The following is a 20,614-nucleotide window of genomic DNA, read 5'->3' on the forward strand; positions in this document are numbered from 1 at the left end:
GTTATAAGAACATAAGCACATGAGCAGGAGTAGGCCATCCGGCCCCTCGAGCTTGCTCTGCCATTTAACACAATCATGGCTGATCCGATCATGGACTCAGGTTCACTTCCCTGCCCGCTCCCCATATCCTCCTAAATAGAACAAGCAAATAATTCACTTGTGCTGAGAAGTGCTCATGTACAACTCTTTAAAGCATCTGAACTCGCTGAGAGAAACTGAGTCTGGAAACTTATCCATTTTGTGAAAATTCTGGGAAGAGGGTTGGAAAGTAAATGAGAGACTGTCTGAGAGACAGATACAAACATAAAGACACACAAATGTATAGAAGTGGCTCATTAATTGGCTGGTTTGCCCAAACTATTTCAAGCTACTTCTGTATAAGAAAAAGATCACAATACCAGTTTTGTACTTCTGGAGCCAGCATATTTTTAATGAAAGTATAGAAAGAAATCACATCATGGTCGACTACCCAATGCTTATTCCGGATGACCAATTCAAGTATCTGATCCTTACTTTCATCATTATGCTTCCCAGTTATGTCTTGGGCCCTGGTTTTCATGAGCTGCAAGGCCTGCCCATTTGCCACCAAAGGACCGCCAATGGACCAGGCGGAACTTTGCCTGAAAGATTCCTCTAAAAGAGGTGGCAGTATCGCCCAGTGGCCAAATAACAGCTAATGCCATCAATCTGGGCAGCAATGGGCGGGGAGCTCTCAATCTCGGTGGCAAAGGCTCTTGCCACCCAAGTGTCGCCGAGGATGGAGTTGGGCCAAGGGAGGGTGAAAAGTTAAAAAATCACCAAAAAAAAAACCCACCGGAACACCTTCAAGGGACCCCATCCAGGTAAGTCGCTGTTTTTTTAAGATGTTCACTAACCTTTTCTTGCAGGTCTTCATACCTACCATCGGGGTTAGAACAGCCTCCACGCAGCGGACCTGGCCCCTGCTGGCGTCGACTCCCGCCTGCACCAATCTGGCATCTTGGCAGGCGGGAAACCACTTACGCGATTTGGCCGCCAGAGGACGTCAGCTGGCGGTTCCCCCCTCCTGCCCGCTCCAGCCCAAGTGGAAAATGGCGAGGAGAGGAAAACGGCAGCAGAACTCGGCGGTAGTCGGCGGTAAGGCCACCAACATCGGGGCCTTGATCTTTGACTTTTGCTTTTCAGAATTAAAACCAACAGGCTTGCAGTCAAACCAATACGAATGATGGTTTATAGTACAAAAGTAGATTGGCCAGATGCTGTATACAACCTTTAACTACTTTGGAACCTGAGGCCCAGTAACGTTCCACAGTATGAGCTCAGAACCCCATCATATCATGTAACATCATCTGGTATTTTGCAAGGAGTGGTGAACAGGGCAAATATTTATCTCAAGACCGGATTATTACATTTGTGGTTGTGTAATTTCTTATCAAATCCAACTCGCCCCCACACATCCTCTATGTATCTCGTATACAGTAAAAGAAAAAGGTAATTTAATCTAAAAAAAAATTTTAATCAATTTTTTGTTAACCATTTTCAGGGTAAAAATAAAAACAGGTAATTTTTCTTTTCATTTTTAATGATCTTGTCTAATTTCAAAAATTGCAAACAAACATTCCAGCGAAGCTTGAAGAAGGTTAAATACGTTCAACATTAGTTATTCTTGACTCTACAGTACCATTTTCTGAATTTTATTTCAAATTGTTGGGTCTTACATTCAAACTTATTTTTGATTTTTTTTTAAATTGGAAAAAATATTGGAATTAATTGAGGCATCCAAATAGAGCTGTCCTGATTGAACTACACATCATCTGAACAGACACGAGCAACTCTTGCTTTGTTTTTTGGTTTTTTTCATACCCATTGTCGGTGTCAGATTTGCATAATCAAGAGACCTGCCGCATGAAACAGCCTGCTGCTCCATCTGCCCAAGGGAAGGCCCCCTTCAAAATGGCAGCTGCCGAAGTGTTAGCGTCACCTTCAAAATGGCAGCTGCTGAAGTGTTAGCGTCACCTTCAAAATGGCAGCTGCTGAAGAGTCAGCGTTAACAACTGATCCCACTTTGAGGCCTTTACTACCTCATTAATGGCAATTTCAGCCATTAAGATTGGCCTGATAAAGCCTACATATGGAACTAATCTCTGAGCAGTCACTATGTACACACCAAAAAAATTTGAATTTACCAAAGTCTGGTTTGATGTGTTTTAAAATATGTCTTAAAATGTGTCAATTTTTAAACCTGCAGAGAGGCCCTGAAAAGCACCTAATCCAAGGAAAGCATGCTACCAACATTGGATACCGTGGTCTTAGCCCAGAATCAGGTGGCTTTGGGTCAGTTCAAAGTTGCGGGCCCAATTGTTTACAATGCAGTCATTCTGAAATACATGGGTCAGCTGCCTATTGGTGACATAGAAACATAGAAAATAGGTGCAGGAGTAGGCCATTCGGCCCTTCGAGCCTGCACCACCATTCAATAAGATCATGACTGATCATTCACCTCAGTACCCCTTTCCTGCTTTCTCTCCATACCCCTGAATCCCTACGGGCCATATCTAACTCCCTCTTGAATATATCTAACGAACTGGCATCAACAACTCTCTGCGGTAAAGAATTCCACAGGTTCACAATTCTCTGAGTGAAGAAGTTTCTCCTCATCTCGATCCTAAATGGCTTACCCCTTATCCTTAGACTGTGACCCCTGGTTCTGGACTTCCCCAACATCGGGAACATTCTTCTTGCATCTAACCTGTCCAGTCCCGTCAGAATTTTATATGTTTCTATGAGATCTCTTCTCATTCTACTAAATTCCAGTGAATACAGGCCCAGTCTAGCAGCCTAGTGGAGAGGGTATAATACTCCTCCTAGATTTTCCTTTACCTTTAATGCGAAACCAACTTTTAATAATGATTTGCATCATATACTATTCCCTCAGTAATGTTAAATTAGTAAATGGTATTGCTCATCATACTTTTGTAGAAATAAATAAGAGACAGGCATTTACTACATAAATATTGAAATACACACTGAATAATAATTTTTAGGGGTTGTTACAACATCAGACATTATTTCATGCTTTCATTTTAAGTTTTCCTAATATGAGTAACTAATGCTGCCTTTTGTATCATATTAAGATGTGGAATACCTTGGGATTCTAATATTGTGCAGATCACGAGCCACCAGTTTTTCAGGTCTGGCAGCCTGAAAATAAAATTTCAAATGATGACTTTTAAACAAGGACCTATACTCAAACTTGTGTATGTGCTGTTTGTCTGTTGCTGAAAATGCTGTGGAATACACACTGCAATATGAATAGGATGGATTCCCCAATATCAGAATCCCAAGGCATTATACATCTTGAAATGATGCTATAAATATTTCCTCTGGAATAGTCAGAAAAATCCACTCCTTCAGGTAGTTTGGTGCTTCTAGGGGCTGTATCACCTAATTCACCTAAAAGCACTTCTACCATAGTCAGGGCTTTGGCATCTGAAGCACTGAAAGTTAAATATGCCATGATTCTAGAGAGGTTGCATTTGCATAAAAGTTCATTTACTGGACCGTACCTAATACATTACAGATAAGCTTCGGGCACACTATGGAATATGATTTAAGATCAAATCAGAACAACACTATGATATTCAAATGCCTGTTTAAAAATTCGTTCATTATCAATCATTTTTTTTTAAAATAAAATGAATAAAACAATGGCAAAGAATTATGATCAACAATATTTTTTTGTTTTTCTCAATCTATTTCAATAATTACAGATAATTGATGTTGCATTGTCTCAGTTGATGACTCTCTACTAAAGATAATTCAGCACTTTAATACCTGGCTCAGTAATTCCTTCAGGTCAGCACCCGTGAAAACAATGCCAGTACTCATTGGTTAGCTTGAGGAATTCTACCCTGATGGTCACGCAGTAGTCTTTATTTTGGATTTTATTGTATTATCAAGACCAATATTTTCTTAAGAGGATATATTAAACTGATCTATTAGAGTGAAGATCCTCTTATGCCATATGCTAGTTTAGAAGAAGTTACTTGCAATAAGATCTTAAAGAGAGACGCATTGTGGGGCGTGGGGAATTTTCAACTTGCATCCAAACTGGACATAAAGGCCGAAACTTTTTCGTTTAGATTTGCCAGGAGTGGTGGGGGGGGGGGGGGGGGGGAAAGACGAGGGGCAGTAGAGCACGTGAAACCTCGGCAAGGGGTGGGGGTCCGATCACTGACTGGGATGGGTCCAATAGCTGAGGGGGGGGGGGTCCGATTTCCGACCCGGTGGGGGGGAACGATCCTTGATCCCATGGGCCAATGGTGAGGGAGGTTGGAGGGCTGGGAGAAAGCACTTCTGCTCCTCCCGGTCCACAAGGATTGCTCCCTGAGGCTGTCCTCGCCTCGCATCAGCTGCAAGGAATCCCGACGCACGGATCCCCAGCCGGCCGCAGTTAAATCCGAGGCTTCTAGCCTCATTATAATATGTAAAGTGCCAACCCGTCTCTTGGGAGCGGGTTGGCTACCCACACCCCCTCCTGCCTCCGTTAAACCGGTGGGAGGCAGGATTCACATTTGTAACAATTTAACCTCCCACTCGAGCCCAATCCACCCATTTTTGGGGGTTAAAATTCTCCCCAAAGTGGGTGGGACAGGGCCTCACAGTGCCCAACCGACGACATGAGCAAGAGGTATGAACCATTTTCAGATTTGTGTTTCATTTCTATGCAATGGCAAGCTGTCAATGCTACTTGCTAGTTATTGGAGGGGATTTGTTTGGAAGTGATGCAATTTAAAAGCAGCCGGCACCCCTTTTACAGAAGGTGCTCTTTGTCTATGCTGCATAATTCTGTGCTTGAGTGTGGAGAATACAGTCAGAATGAGTACTGCAAAGGCCTCAGGATTGTCGGACAGTGCCATGGGAGTCCTTGTGGAGGAGATCAGCAGGAGGAAGGAGGTTCTATTTTCGGCTGATGGAGGAAGGGTACCAACGCAAACAGCCCAGTTACACTAGGAAGAGTTGGCTGAGCAGGTGAATGCATGTAGCATTACACTGAGGACCTGGCAACAGTGCTGAAAAAAATTCAATGATTTGGCAGGACTGTTAAGGTAGAACAGCTACTCACACCTCCACTTACTCTCAGCTCAGCCCTGCACCATATGTAGCCTCAGCACCTACAAGCCTTTCCCTCACTCCCAATTCCCTCTCTCCTTCAATCACATTAGCACATGTTGCTGAACCTCCTTCTGTTACCACTTCCACACTTTGCACCTGCTACTGCCCTCACAATTATTCCCCTCACTTCCCCACACCTACCTTTTCTGCTACTCTGACATGAACAATGCCACAATCCTTCAAAAGGCCATACAGTAACACATTCCCTTTCTTCTTGCAGGGTGGATAGTTCTCTGTAGGATGCACCTTCACTCACTCTCACCCTTACAAATACCAGCTTAGAAATTGGTACCCCATGTCGGGAGTCAGTTAAAAGAATCAGTAGTGGGTGAATCACTGAGCACATAAGCATGAATTTTCTTGTAAGTATCAGTTCTTCATCTGGTAGTGGTGAGGTTTTCAGTTCATAACCCGCTTGACATCTGTGTGAAACCCGAGCTATTTTAACTCCTGGGCTTCATTTGCATCCCCCCCCGCCGCCCCCAGCCAACTGTTCATCCAAAAAGAGTGGAAAGAGACAGCTGACCGGTTTCAGGCAGGTCAGAATCATGGGGTGTGGAGGCCTCCCAAGGGTCATTTTATGGGTGGAAAAGGAGGGGAGCCGAGAGCAGTAGAGGTGCAGACTTTCTTTGCAGAGCCCAGCGAAGCACTCCTCCTCCTGACCTCAATAAAGAAACGTTTTGACGGTCTTCTCAACCTCCCCACCAGGTTTTACTGAGTGGGTTGCCTGAACAGTGGAGCGGACTGCTTAGTAGGCCAGTAAAATTCCATTGGGGTCCTAATGCCATAATTGGACCTTGATTTGAATGCATTAATAAGGTTTACACCCGAGTCAGACGGGCGCCTTGGCTACCTAAGAAAGAGGCCCAGTTAAAATGATGGTGGGCAGGAATCGAGCGGGAACAGGGCAGTAAGTCTTTATACCACTAATTTAGTTGCACACGCATCCTGTTCCTACCAGGCAAGGTGGTTTAAATTTCCCCCATACCAGTCGACCCATGAAGTCTGTGCCAGTGTTTTTCTTTTCAGGAGCCACTGAGTCCAAATCACATTCTCCTGTTAGTTCACCATATACTATCACATTCTAATCACCCTGTAAAGAAATTCTTTGTAATTTTCTTAAACTCGTTTCGTTTCATTGGCCAGTCATTGAAACAATCACTATTTACGTTATCATAGCCCATCATAACCTTGAAGATCTTCACCAGTTTACCTCCAGTGAAAAAAGCTCCAACTTCTCAAGTCTCTCTTCATTACTGCAACCCCAAATGAATCTACAGTGTACATTTCCCATTACTTTTATAGTTTTCTTAAAATGGGGTGCCTAAAACTGTACACAATACTCCAAATGTGGCCTAAGATTTTGTACAAGTCAACAGCATCTCCTTGCAAATGAAAAATATTTTACTCATCTGTCATTTGTTTATAATGCCAGTTTAGTAAAATAATTTTGCATTAACATTACACGCAGAGGGAAAATATACCTCATGAGCTGCTGTCAACATTTATACATAGTTTGTCCCAACTTCTACGAATCTTCCTGTGGTGAATCTTCATGCTTGAGACACAGCTGCACATTGCAATATGGTTGCCAAGGTATGCAAATATTTAGTTTTAATATATTCTATCGCCCAAACAGATTATAAACACGAGAGAAAGCTGGCTGTACACAACGTGCATGTATTCATGTTTGCACTGCAGAGGTTCCTCACCAAAACATTCTTGGACACATGAACGAATATTGCTGCACGTGGCTCCCTTTTTAACAGGGAAATAGCAGAATGATACCTCCTTCTTAAGGCACCCTTGATTAGAACATTTTTTTCATGAATGCCAAAGATAGCCTTATCGAGATTGTCCAGTCCATATCGCTTCTGATAGAATGGTTGATAAATTGGCTTGGGTGTGGACTGAGTGCCACACGCTCACCCAACGACCACCTCAAATTGGTCCTCGCACCTCATAATATTATGGTTGAGATGTCCAGAGTCGGTTCGCCTGTCTGCTCCCCTTCAATTTCTGTCCGCCTGCAATAGTGCAAAGGAGCCGAGAGGAGCAGGAGTTAAAGTATTTTTTTTTTAAACTTACCTTTTTGGTTGCAGCCTCCAGCGGTCCCTTTAAGGATCGTTCAATAGGCTGGATGTATACCAGGTAATCCTGAGCACAGCAAGCCCAGTGCTTGCACTGCTCAGGGCAAATATATTTCTGGGACAGGTCCTAAAACAGGCACTATGCCCCATATTAGCATACTCAAGGGGATAAACGGCAGCATGCGCATGGGAACACCACCACCTCCAAGTCACATACCATCCCGATTTGGAAATATATCACCGTTCCTTCATCGTCGCTGGGTCAAAATCCTGCAACTCCCTCCCTAACAGCACTGTGAGAGCACCTTCACCACACAGCGGTTCAAGAAGGCAGCTCACCACCATCTTCTCAAGGGTAATTAGGGATGGACAATAAAGGCTGGCCTTGCCAGCAATGCCCACATCCCATGAACAAATACAAAAAAACCTCCTGTTTTAGGCACCTCTACAGTGCCCGACCCAATATGGCATCGGATAAGTTTCCAACGTTATTAGGGCACGGGAGGTTGGCCCTCGAAATTGGACCTCTGTGCTCTCATTTTCCACCTGGAAAAATAGATATAACAGGATCCAACTTCATCTCCAATGTGCTGTTTGTGGCTCCATCAACACCAAAAAATAGATTATAATATACCCTCTTTATAACATGACCTTCACTAAAACCCACAAACTGTGTAAGCTGTACTAACAGCTTATGTAGGCTGTACGTTAACATAGAAATTAGGTGCAGGAGCAGGCCATTCGGCCCTTCAAACCTTCACCGCCATTCAAGATCATGGCTGGTCATTCAACCTCAGTACCCCTTTCCTGTTTTCTCTCCATACCCTTTGATCCCTTTGGCCGTAAGGGCCATATCTAACTCCTTTTTGAATATATCTAACGAACTGGCCTCAACAACTTTCTGCGTTAGAGAATTCCACAGGTAAACCACTCTCTGAGTGAAGAAGTTTCTCCTCATCTCGGTCCTAACATGGCCATCCACTTATTCTTAGATTGTGACCCCTGGTTCTGGAACTCCCCAGCAACGGAAACATTCTTCCTGCCTCTAACCTGTCCAATCCCGTCAGAATTTTATATGCTTCTATGAGATCCCCTCTTATTCTTCTAAACTCCAGTGGATACAAGCCCAGTCTCTCCTCATATGTCAGTCCTGCCATCCCGGGAATCAATCTGGTGAACCTTCACTGTACTCCCTCAATAGCAAGAACATCCTTCCTCAGATTAGGAGACCAAAACTAAACACAATATTCCAGGTGTGGCCTCACCAAGGCTCTGTACAACTGCAGTAAGACCTCCCCGCTCGCATGGTATTGGGGGTAATGTACTGACATGGATAGAGAACTGGTTGGCAGGCAGGAAGTAGAGAGTCGGGATAAATGGGTCCTTTTCAGAATGGCAGGCAGTGACTAGTGGAGTGCCGCAGGGCTCAGTGCTAGGACCCCAGCTCTTTACAATATACATTAACGATTTAGATGAAGGAATTGAGTGTAATATCTCCAAGTTTGCAGATAACACTAAACTGGGTGGCGGTGTGAGCTGTGAGGAGGACGCTAAGAGGCTGCAGGGTGACTTGGACAAGGTTAGGTGAATGGGCAAATGCATGGCAGATGCAGTATAATGTGGATAAATGTGAGGTTATCCATTTTGGGGGCAAAAACACGAAGGCAGAATATTATCTGAATGGCGGCAGATTAGGAAAAGGGGAGGTGCAACGAAACCTGGGTATCATGGTTCATCAGTCATTGAAAGATGGCATGCAGGTACAGCAGGTGGTGAAGGCGGCAAATGGTATGTTGGCCTTCATAGCTCGGGGATTTGAGTATAGGAGCAGGGAGGTCTTACCTGCAGTTGTAAAGGGCCTTAGTGAGGCCTCACCTGGGAATATTGTGTTCAGTTTTGGTCTCCTAATCTGAGGAAGGATGTTCTTGCTGTTGAGGGAGTGCAGCGAAGGTTCACCAGACTGATTCCAGGGATGGCTGGACTGATATATGAGGAGAGACTGGATCAACTGGGCCTTTATTCACTGGAGTTTAGAAGGATGAGAGGGGATCTCATAGAAATGTATAAGATTCTGTCAGGACGAACAGGTGAGATGCAGGAAGTAAGTTCCTGATGCTGGGGAAGTCCAGAACCAGGGGACATAGTCTTAGGATAAGAGGTAGGCCATTTAGGACTAAGATGAGGAGAAACTTCTTCACTCAGAGTTGTTAACCTGTGTAATTCCCTGCCGCAGAGAGTTGTTGATGCCAGTTCATTGGATATATTCAAGAGGGAGTTAGATATGGCCCTTCCAGCTAAGGGGATCAAGGGGTATGGAGAGAAAGCAGGAAAGGGGTACGGAGGGAATGATCAGCCATGATCTTATTGAATGGCGATGCAAGATCGAAGGGCCGAATGGCCTACTCCTGTGCCTATTTTCTATGTTTCTATACTCAAATCCTCTAGTTATGAAGACCAACATGCCATTTGCCTTCTTCAGCACCTGCATGCCAAACTTCAATGACTGATGTACCATGACACCCAGGTCTCGGTGCACCTCCCGTTTTTCTAATCTGTCACCATTCAGGTAATATTCTGCCTTCCTGTTTTTGCCACCAAAGTGGATAACCTCACATTTATCCACATTATATTGCATCTGCCATGCATTTGCCCACTCACCTAACCTGTCCAAGTCACCCTGCAGCCTCTTAGCATCCTCCTCACAGCTCACACCGCCACTCAGCTTAGTGTCATCTGCAAACTTGGAGATATTACACTCAATTCCTTCAACTAAATCATTGATATATATTGTAAATAGCTGGGGTCCCAGCACTGAACCCTGTGGCACCCCACTAGTCACTGCCTGCCATTCTGAAAAGGACCCGTTTATTCTGACTCTCTGCTTCCTGTCTGACAACCAGTTCTCTATCCACTTCAATACATTACCCCCAATACCATGTGCTTTAATTTTGCACACTAATCTCTCGTGTGGGACCTTGTCAAAAGCCTTTTGAAAGTCCAAATACATCACATCCACTGGTTCTCTCCCTTGTCCACTCGACTGGTTACATCCTCAAAAAATTCTAGAAGATTTGTCAAGCATGATTTCCCTTTCATAAATTCATGCTGACTTGGACTGATCCTGTCACTGCTTTCCAAATGCACTTTAATAATTGATTCCAACATTTTCCCCACCATCGCTGTCAGGCTAACTGGTCTATAATTCACTGTTTTCTCTCTCCCTCTTTTTTAAAAAAGTGGTGTTACATTAGCTACCCTCCAGTCCATTGAACTGATCCAGAGTCAATAGAATGTTGGAAAATGATCACCAATGCATTCACTATATCTCGGGCCACTTTCTTAAATACTCTGGGAGGCAGCCTATCAGGCCCTGAGGATTTATCGGCCTTCAATCCCAGCACTTTCTCAAACATAATTTCCTGACTAATAAGGATTTCCTTCAGTTCCTCCTTTTCGCTAGACCCTCGAACCCCTAGTATTTCCAGAAGGTTATTTGTATCTTCCTTAGTGAAGACAGAACCAAAGTATTTGTTCAATTGGTCTGCCATTTCTTTGATTCCCATTATAAATTCACCCGATTCCGATTGCAAAGGACCTACATTGGTCTTCACTAATCTTTTTCTCTTTTTCTCTTCACATATCGATAGAAGCTTTTGCAGTCAGTTTTTATGTTCCCTGCAAGCTTCTTCTCATACTCTATTTTCACCCTCATAATTAGACCCTTTGTCCTCCTCTGCTGAATTCTAAATTTCTCCCAGTCCTCAGGTTTGCTGATTTTTCTGGCCAATTTATATGCCTCTTCCTTGGATTTAACACTATCCCTAATTTCCCTTGTTAGCCACGGTTGAGCTACCTTCCCCTTTTTATTTTTACTCCAGCCAGGGATGTACAATTGTTGAAGTTCATCCATGTAATCTATAAATGTCTGCCATTGCCTATCCACTTGTCAACCCTTTAAGTATAATTTGCCAGTCTATCCTAGCCAATTCACATCTCATACCATCGAAGTTACCTTTCCTTAAGTTCAGGACCCTAATCTCTGAATTAACACTGTAACTCTCCATCTTAATAAAAAATTCTACCATATTATGATCACTCTTCCCCAGGGGGCCTCGCACAACAAGATTGCTAATTAGTCCTCTCTCATTACACAACACCCAGTCTAGGATGGCCAGCTCTCTAGTTGGTTCCTCGACATATTGATCTAGAAAGCCATCCTTAATACTCTAATTAAATTAAACTATATTTTATTGGTCTTGATAAATGTATATTAAAAATAGTCTTTGGTTTGGTTTTATTTAGCTTATAAATGGAAAACCTCAGCACTGTAGGATGAAGAACTGATACTACAAGAAATCAGCTTTCACTAATCCTCACTCGGCAATAGTCCGTTAACGGGCTGTAGTTTCCTTTTTAAAACAATAATTTTCGCTCAAAAGTACAATAAACATGCTGGCCTCAGCATGCTTCCTAACACATAGCTTTAACCATCATAATCCTCAGTTGCAGTTAGTAATTTTTCATTACTAACTGATGCTTTTTAATACATTTTCACAAATTTTGAGTAAATTTAGTGAAACAAGATTAGAGAAAAATTAAGCAATTATCATTTCATTCAATAACTATCTTAAAATTATAATTTGAGTAAGAGAGCAAAGAGTGGAAATTTTGAACACGTACTATATAGATTCAATTCTATTAGTTTCATATATATAAACCAACAAAGTGCTTTTTAAAAAAGCTTTGCAGTCGGCACGATGTTTAAATATTCTGTATCTATTTTTAAATCCAAAAATATATTTACTTCATGATGTATTTAACTAAAATATCAAATTAAAATGGATTTGGTAAATTTATAGAAATATGTTTAAAATTATAATTTCAATCCTAATTGAATGTAATATATTTTTTAGGATATAGACTCCAATTAATCAGTAAAAATATTGAGGATTCTTAGTTACACAAATTATACAAAATGTATTTTTTTTAAAACTGTTTGTCATTTACTCATTTCCGCCACCCACACATGAAGTTGAGTTACAAGAGGTGCTAGGAACAACAGGACAGATATCATCATTTCCTTCATAAATAGTAAAAGAAAAATAAATACTGAAGTAAGGAGATTTTTTGAAAACAATAACATGTCTACAGGACAGTAGAAAATGGGTTTGAACTCACAATTCCCCATATGGTAATTTTTCCAACATCAACAGTGTCACCGCAGGGAGATGCCAAACAACACCCAGGCCTTAAAACCACAAGGAGGTCGGGGGAAAAAAATCAGTTAGTCACCCAATCATTGTACATATCTGAGTGCAACTGCTTTTCGGCAGTGATGTAGCGGCATATTTCTGACACATCATGTCAGTCACAAAAAGTGCATGTCTCAGATAGATTTGAATGAGGTGAGGGGAAAGGAGACATAAAAATATTTTTTAAAAAGGATAAATTTGTGAGTACAAATGTATTAAAGAGGGAATATCTGACTTTTAGGCCAGTCTGCAGTATTTATGCTGCCTGTTTTGGAAACTTGTCAGCTGAAGGGAGGCGAAGACTGCTGGATGGAAGAAGCAAGTGTTTTTCCAGCATTGTTTGTGAGCCAGGAGATGCAGGAGTGCTTCCCCCAGCCCACCATGCTACCTTGTTAACCAACCCCCCCGCGATCCAATCCTTTCCTGATATCCTTCCCAGCCTGCAATCTCCTCCCCGTCATCCTTTCATGTCCTCCACGAATTCACCCTGCAAACCTGTTCCTGCCCCCACTCTGTCTCTCTAGGCTTCCCCCGCGTTCTTCTCCTCCCCTCAGAATTTCTGCGATACATTTCTGTAGATGGATGGAATCTAAACATAAAATCATAATCTTAGCTCATGGCCGAAGGTTTCTGGTTCCTTTCTGGATTACTAAGAGATTCCGGTGTAAACCTAGCTTGTCTCTGATGAAAAGTGAATGGAATAACCCTTGTTTTAAAATCTTGTGTGGTGAGCTACCTGTGATATAAGCAGTTTTACCCAGGTAGTGTTTTGCAAGAGACAATGGCCTGTAATTTGCAGTCAATGGCGAAGCCCCGAAACAAGCCTCCCACAAAGATGGCGAGAAGTTTGACTATTCTGACATGCAGTTGAATTCCATGTAGTATAGTGGGAATCTCATAACATGAGCTGCTGTGACGGCAACAAGCTGTCAAAGCAGCCAAACACATTGCTGAATTCTTATGAACAGGGAACCAGGAAATAGAAAGCACTAATAATCATTCATTTTAAAAGAATTACAGGGCAAAATAAAGATTGGGACTTACACATTGGGTTAAGTTAGAAGCTGAAATATGAACAAACTTTTAAAAAATCTATTAATTTTTAAATCTAATAATTTTAAACTTAATGGAGAAATTTGACATTCAATCAATATAAAACTAGTTTTTCAGGGTCAGAACGGTTGTTTATCAGTAGTTATTACTCAGATTTCCATAAAGAAAACCCAGTTACACCTCATTTGAATGGTCTAACTTTTTATGGGCTTCTAATGGCGATATTTGTTTGGAAAAGCGGAAGTTTTCGTCAGATCAGTGATTTCACTGATAGCCGGCTCTGGGGGGAATGGGGTCTGTCATTCACTGTTCCAGCCTATGGAGGAACAGTGAATGACAGACCGCAACATCGGGACTTCCGCGTTGGACTGCGCATATGCTAAATCCTGAAGTTGCTGTCAGTTTCAAGGGCGAAATGATGGCGAACGCTGCCAGTTCGACGTCATCAGGACTAAGATCTAGACCTTTACTTTGTTTATTACAAGGTTTGATGAATTGGATAGCGATACAATGATGTCCAACACAAATTACTGATATATATTTTAATAAGATATTGCACAAACCTGTTTTATAAACTTGCATGGCCACCCGCACTGAAGTTTCTGAAGCTAATTTCCGTTGGGGGAGCTGGTGCCGGGGGATAAGTGTGCGGCAGCATTTTAATGTGGGGTCAGGAGGAGCATTCCCTTCAGGTAAGTATATTTCTTTCTCCAATACAAGTGAAACAATAATGCTGGGTTTTCCTATGGCTTCAGTTACAAAGCCCAGACAACCTCTTGTTTTTTTTTCCCAGAAGTTTCCTCAGGAGTCCTCCCATGTAGTCATTGTAACTTCGGCGGAAGATGGTGGGAAACATAGAAACATAGAAAATAGGTGCAGGAGTAGACCATTCGGCCCTTCGAGCCTGCACCACCATTCAATAAGATCATGGCTGATCATTCACCTCAGTACCCCTTTCCTCCTTTCTCTCCATAACCCTTGATCCCTTTAGCCGTAAGTGCCATATCTAACTCCCTCTTAAATATATCTAATGAACTGGCCTCAACAACTTTCTGTGGCAGAGAATTCCACATTCTCTCAGTGAAGAAGTTTCTCCTCATCGCGGTCCTAAATGGAGTCCCGGATAGATGTGTAAAATGAGGTTTCCGACGAAGTTGCGGCCGCTGACTGGAAGAACCCCCGAGGAAATTTGTGTCAGGGACTAATCATGGAGGCTGTTCTTGAGTTTTCAGCTTTTGGGGGTGGGGGGAGGGGTGGGGGGGGGAGAGAGACAGTGTCAGCTGTTGCTGATTTTTAAAATTGGCATTTATGAATACAGAAAATAATGAGAAATGGAAAGCAATCTTATAATCAGTTTACAAATACAGGTAGGACTTGCTTTCTATTTGTGAATTTCTTAAGAGAATACTGCAATTATATAAAACCATCGTAAAAATGTGTTGCTGTTGTAAATACATGTGCATAAAAAGTGAGCATGCTCCCCGAAGTTGCAATGTATGATCCAGCTGTCTTATCACAACTTAGTGGTTGCAATATCTTTAAAATTAGAACTGGTAACCTTCTCTCCGCGTTGCTGCTTGAACTCCCACATACTGCATGGTTTTCAAACCTAGATAAGATCTTTATATATATATATATATATATATAAAATATATAGAAATAAAAACACCAACACCAGCCAGTGAAAAACAATAATCTAAAAGCACCATGACAGGCCTGGATCAACATTAGAGTTATTTACTAGTCTGTTCTTTTCATAAGTAGCAACGAATGAGAGCTTATTTTCTTTTTTTGAATGCAAGTGATTAATCACGAAAATAATCATAGCATTTCTAATGATAATTAGTGCATTTTGCATCTGTACTTTGTAATTGAATCCTCAAAGTGCGTAAGATTATATTTAATTCAATAATAATAAAAGAGGTTGTGTGCTTTTATTGTCTAGTCTATCACATCACTGTGTTTTATGGCAAGCATTATCATTAGTACTAATACACTGAAACTGACATGATATAAATAATGACATTTATTACTGTTATTACACAACTGGTTTAGCAAATGTCTTAAATTTTTTGATATACATTTTAGGCAAGCACCATCTTTATTAATAGATGCTGTAGTTTAATGAAGATAATTTGTTCCATATTATATCAAAATAAAAGCATTACAAATATTAATAACCAACAGTATTAACTGTTCATATTATTATATTGTAATCGCTTGTGGAAAAACTATAAATAATTTGCTTCCTTTTCAACACATCAGTTTCAATTTTCCAAAAATTGTAGATATTTGTCTTTCATTATCTGTGGTTACATTCAGCTCAAACAGAAGACTTGGTGGCCTGCTTTCAAATTCCAAGTTCCTTTGTCCAAAGTACTCTCAAGTTCATCATTAAATTGTACCTTTTTGGTATTTTCACACATTTCCCAATTATAGTACATGTTGGATATAGTTTACTACCCAGAAGTGCAATACTGCATACTTACCTACATAGGATTACACAGGATATACGGCACAGAAACAGGCCATTCTGCCCAACCAGTCCATGCCAGCGTTTATGCTCCACTTGAGCCTCTTCCCGTCTTTCCTCATCCAACTCTATCAGCATAACCCTCTATCCCCTTCTCACTCATATGTTTGTCTAGCCTCCCCTTAAATACATCTATACTATTCGCTTCAACCACTCCCTGTAGTAGTGAGTTCCACATTCTCACCACTCTCTGGGTAAAGAAGTTTCTTCTGAATTCCCTCTTGGATTCCATCCTGATGTTTGGGGGAACGGAGTGTGCTGAATGAGACTACTAAATGGAGACGCTGCTGAATCCAATGGGTGAAAGGAGAGCTGCTCTGTCTGGTACTCCAGTGTAGCAACAACAACAACTTATATTTATATAGTGCCTTTAACATAGTGAAATGTTCCAAGGTGCTTCATATAAGTATTATGAGACAAAAAATTTGACACCAAGCCGTACAAAGTGTGCACGCACCGACTCGGCGAGGCCTCACAAAAGCCAGTTCTCGGGGCGCGATGCGCAGGCGCAGCTTTTCCGATCCGTCAAGATTTCTCTTGATAGATCCCCAGGAGAAGGACATTCGCGCGGGAGAGATTGGGCTATTTGCCCACCTCATGCCCAGCGAATGTCCTTCAAATTTTACGCCTGGTAAAAGCATAGCTTACTTTTATCAGCGTAAAAATTTTACAACATATAAAACATATAAAAGTTAAATTTAAACACTCATTTTTATATTAAAAACCCTGTCCATTAAAGTAAGTTTATTATTAACACTATTAAAACACATTCAAAATAAATTCCAAAAAATATTTTATTTTTCTAAACCATTTAATTACATTTAATTTCAATTAATTTATTTATAAAGTTGTGTTTCGTTGTTTATGGGGGTTTTCTCATTGATAGTAATCGGAGCCTTCACAAATAGAGCTCCCATTTTTATCAATGAGAATATTGCATAGTGATTGGTGCTCCAGGCCCACGTGACTCCAGCTTCTACGTACGTACCTCGAAGACAGGTCCCCCCATGTGCTGTGCATCGAATCTCGGCCTCTGACTGGGATCTTACGTTTCTCCGGGGCCAACAGGTAGATTCATAGATTTTTTTCGGGTCGGAGGCGTTTGTACGAAGGAAGCCTCTGACCGCAATTTTCCCCCCATTATCTGGAGCACATCATCACACAATTTATATGTGACAATGGGAAAATTATTTTAGAAAAAATTGCAAATTTTGTGATATGAACATAAGAAATAGGAGCAGGAGCAGGCCTCCTGGCCCCTCGAGCCTGCTCCATCATTTAATAAGATCATGGCTGATCTGATCATGGATTCAGCTCCACTTCCCTGCCCGCTCCCCATAACCCTTTAGTCCCTTATCGTTCAAAAATCTGTCAATCTCTGGCTTAAATGACCCAACCTCCACAGCTCTGGGGCAGAGAATTCCATAGACTTACAAACTTGAGAGAAGAAATTCCTCCTCATTAAATGGGCGGCCCCTTATTCTGAGACTATGTCCCCTAGTTTTAGTTTCCCCTATGAGTGGAATTATCATCTTGTCGAGCCCCCTCATTATCTTATATGTTTCGATAAGATAACCTCTCATTCTTCTGAACTCCAGTGAGTATAGGCCCAACCTACTCAACCTATCTTCAAAAGTCAACCCTCTCATCTCCAGAATCAACCTAGTGAACCTTTTCTGAACAGCCTCCAATGAAAGTATATCCTTCCTTGATTCTAAAATGTTAGAATCAAGAACTTTGTGAAAGAGCAAAAATACTTGCGAAACAAAGCTATATTGATCAGATTTTACTAGAGTCTTTGTCATGCCATAATAAAGGGGCCATATTAGCTAAGAACAGATGTTTTATTTAATTTAATTCACAAATGACTTGAGGTTATTGTGTTCTTTAGTACTTCTCATATATTTTAGGGTTAACATAATTTGTAAAGAGCTATAAATAGTATCTGCTGACAAGTGTCAAACATCCTGTTACTCCAAGTCTAATGCCAGGCTGAAAATGGGTCGCAAAGGCTTGGTGCACACATATTTCCCTACTGAGAGAGGTTCAATGAAGGGTAGTTCCCCCTCAAGTACACAGCTGCCAGTTGCTTCACTATCTCCCCTCATCCAAGCAGATAAACCAAGTACAATTTAAGGCGGCTTTGCCATGATTCTAAATCACTCTGAATGAAATGGAAGAAGTAACTGCATCATTTATACAAAAAGGATGCCAAATTTCATCTGGTCTCTGATCCTTTGATGGGATTCTAAGGAGTTAATGAACTTTGGTACACATTCCAAAATCATATCATCATCAACATGAAGTTCCACCAGAACAGCATCTTTGTTCCAATACAATGACAATTTCATACTGCATAATCATCATTCTGCCAGTTTCTCCTTTTATCTGAAGGGACTCAGCCTATAATTTTATCTGTACAACTTTAGTCATTGCAAAGTATTGCCAAAACTAAAAATACTCCTATTCATTGTAGATTGTACTATGGAGGAGTAATACTTTATTAACATGTCAGAGTCTCCATTCAAAATAACGTTTTGATCCATTACAGGGTTGAAAATTCTTAATTAACATTTATTTTTTATTTTTCTCGCTGAAATTTGGCAGGAAGGGTAAATAAAAAGTGAATAGAAAAACAGTAATCTGCAACTGAATCCTATTCAAATTAAGCTTTCTGTTGGATAATCTTAATAAGCCCCCTCTATTTTTTCTACAACCCCTCCCCATCAGAGGAAGGTGTTTGCCCTCCACTCAAGGCTTTCCCACAACACAGCTGAAATTTTCAACTCAGCAGTTGAGAATGCTAAACTTGCATCCTGTCATTGTATTGCACAATATATTGGTGCCCAATGAACTGAGCCATGAAGTATCCATCATTTAAATCTTATCCAAACAATGACTCGTTTACGAATGAAAGTGAAGTTAAAGATCTATGAAAGATGCATACTGCCTTATAATTGCACCCAGATTTCCATTATTTTTTCTTTTAGTTTAATAACACTTTTAGCTGGATAATAAAGTTTCTGCTTTTTCCAATTAATCAAAATGAAAGTACTTTAAACTTACAACGTGAGGTGGTTTCAATGTACTCCTTGGCTTTCCACAGTTTTGATATCTTTGTTATCTTAGAATGCTTGCAACAGTATGCATATGGAACAAAGATAATACTATAGGGCCCAAGTTTCCACACGATAAAAAACGGGCGCTCCTCCGAGCTGGGCGCCCGTTTTTCGTGCCTAAAAAAAAACTCGCGATTCTGGAGCGTTCTGCAGCTCCTTGTCTGCCTGGCGCGGCACCCAGGGGGGCGGAGCCTACACTCGCGCCGATTTTGTAAGTGGGAGGGGGCGGGTATTATTTAAATTAGTTTTTTCCTGCCGACAACGCTGTGCGTGCGCGTTGCAGCGTTCGCGCATGCTCAGTGTGAAAAAAACATTGGCACTCGGCCATTTTTGTAGTTCTTTGCAGCTGTTTAATTTTTGAACATTTTTTTAATAAAAGCACATTGCCATCAGCACATCAGCACTTGCAGCCTTCTCACTGTCTCCTTCCCACCCCGGTGGGAAGAACGGGTGCCTCCTTCCCCCCCCCCCCCCCCCCCCCGCGGGAAAGAACGGGCGCCTCCTCTCCCCTCCCTCCCCCCCCCGCCGCGGGAAGAACGGGCGCCTCCCCCCCCACCCGCGGGAAGAACGGGCGCCTCTTCCCCCCCACCGCGGGAAAGAACGGGCGCCTCTTCCCCCCCACCGCGGGAAAGAACGGGCGCCTCCTCTCCTCTCCCCTCCCCTCCCCCCGCGGGAAGAACGGGCGCTTCCCCCCCCACCCCCGCGGGAAAGAACGGGCGCCTCCTCTTCCCCCCCACGGGAAAGAACGGGCGCCTCCTACCCCCCCCTCCGCGGAAAGAATGGGCGTCTCCTACCCCCGCCCCCCGCGGGAAGAACAGGCGCCTCCTACCCCCCCCCCCCCCGCGGGAAGAACGGGCGCCTCAGGCTGACTGCAGCATTCTCTGTGCCTGAAGCACTTTCACACAGGTAGGAAGATGGTTTATTTAATCTTTTCTTTGCTTATAAATGTTTATTCAGGTTGGATTTATTTGTACAATATTTGTAGAAGTATAAATAAGGATTTATTGTCGAATTTAATGAGTTCCCTTCACCCCACCCACCTCGTTCTGGACGCCTAATTTGTAACCTGCGCCTGGTTTTTTAATGTGTAGAACAGGTTTTTTCAGTTCTACAAAAATCTTCACTTGCTCCATTCTAACTTAGTTTGGAGTTCGTTTTCACTGTGGAAACTTTCAAAGCAGGCGTCAGTGGCCGGACACGCCCCCTTTTGAAGAAAAAATTCTGTTCCAAAGTAGAACTGTTCTACCTGACTAGAACTGCAGAAAAAAAGTGGAGAATTGCGATTTCTAAGATAGTCCGTTCTCCACCAGTTGCTCCTAAAAATCAGGAGCAAATCATGTGGAAACTTGGGCCCATAGAGTCACTGCCAAAGTGATGATCCTAGGATGGTACAATGTGTCAGCTTTGGTCTAA

At 42.0% G+C, this 20,614-nt stretch overlaps 1 protein-coding gene across 1 annotated transcript in view; it reads right to left on the reverse strand.

The window, feature by feature from the left end:
- The window catches only part of ptpn11b (protein tyrosine phosphatase non-receptor type 11b), a 183,641-nt gene that overhangs the window by 56,232 nt on the left and 106,795 nt on the right, over positions 1–20,614 (reverse strand). The window lies entirely within an intron of this gene.

The sequence above is a fragment of the Pristiophorus japonicus genome, chromosome 18 (assembly GCF_044704955.1).
Source record: "Pristiophorus japonicus isolate sPriJap1 chromosome 18, sPriJap1.hap1, whole genome shotgun sequence".
NCBI lineage: Eukaryota > Metazoa > Chordata > Chondrichthyes > Pristiophoridae > Pristiophorus > Pristiophorus japonicus.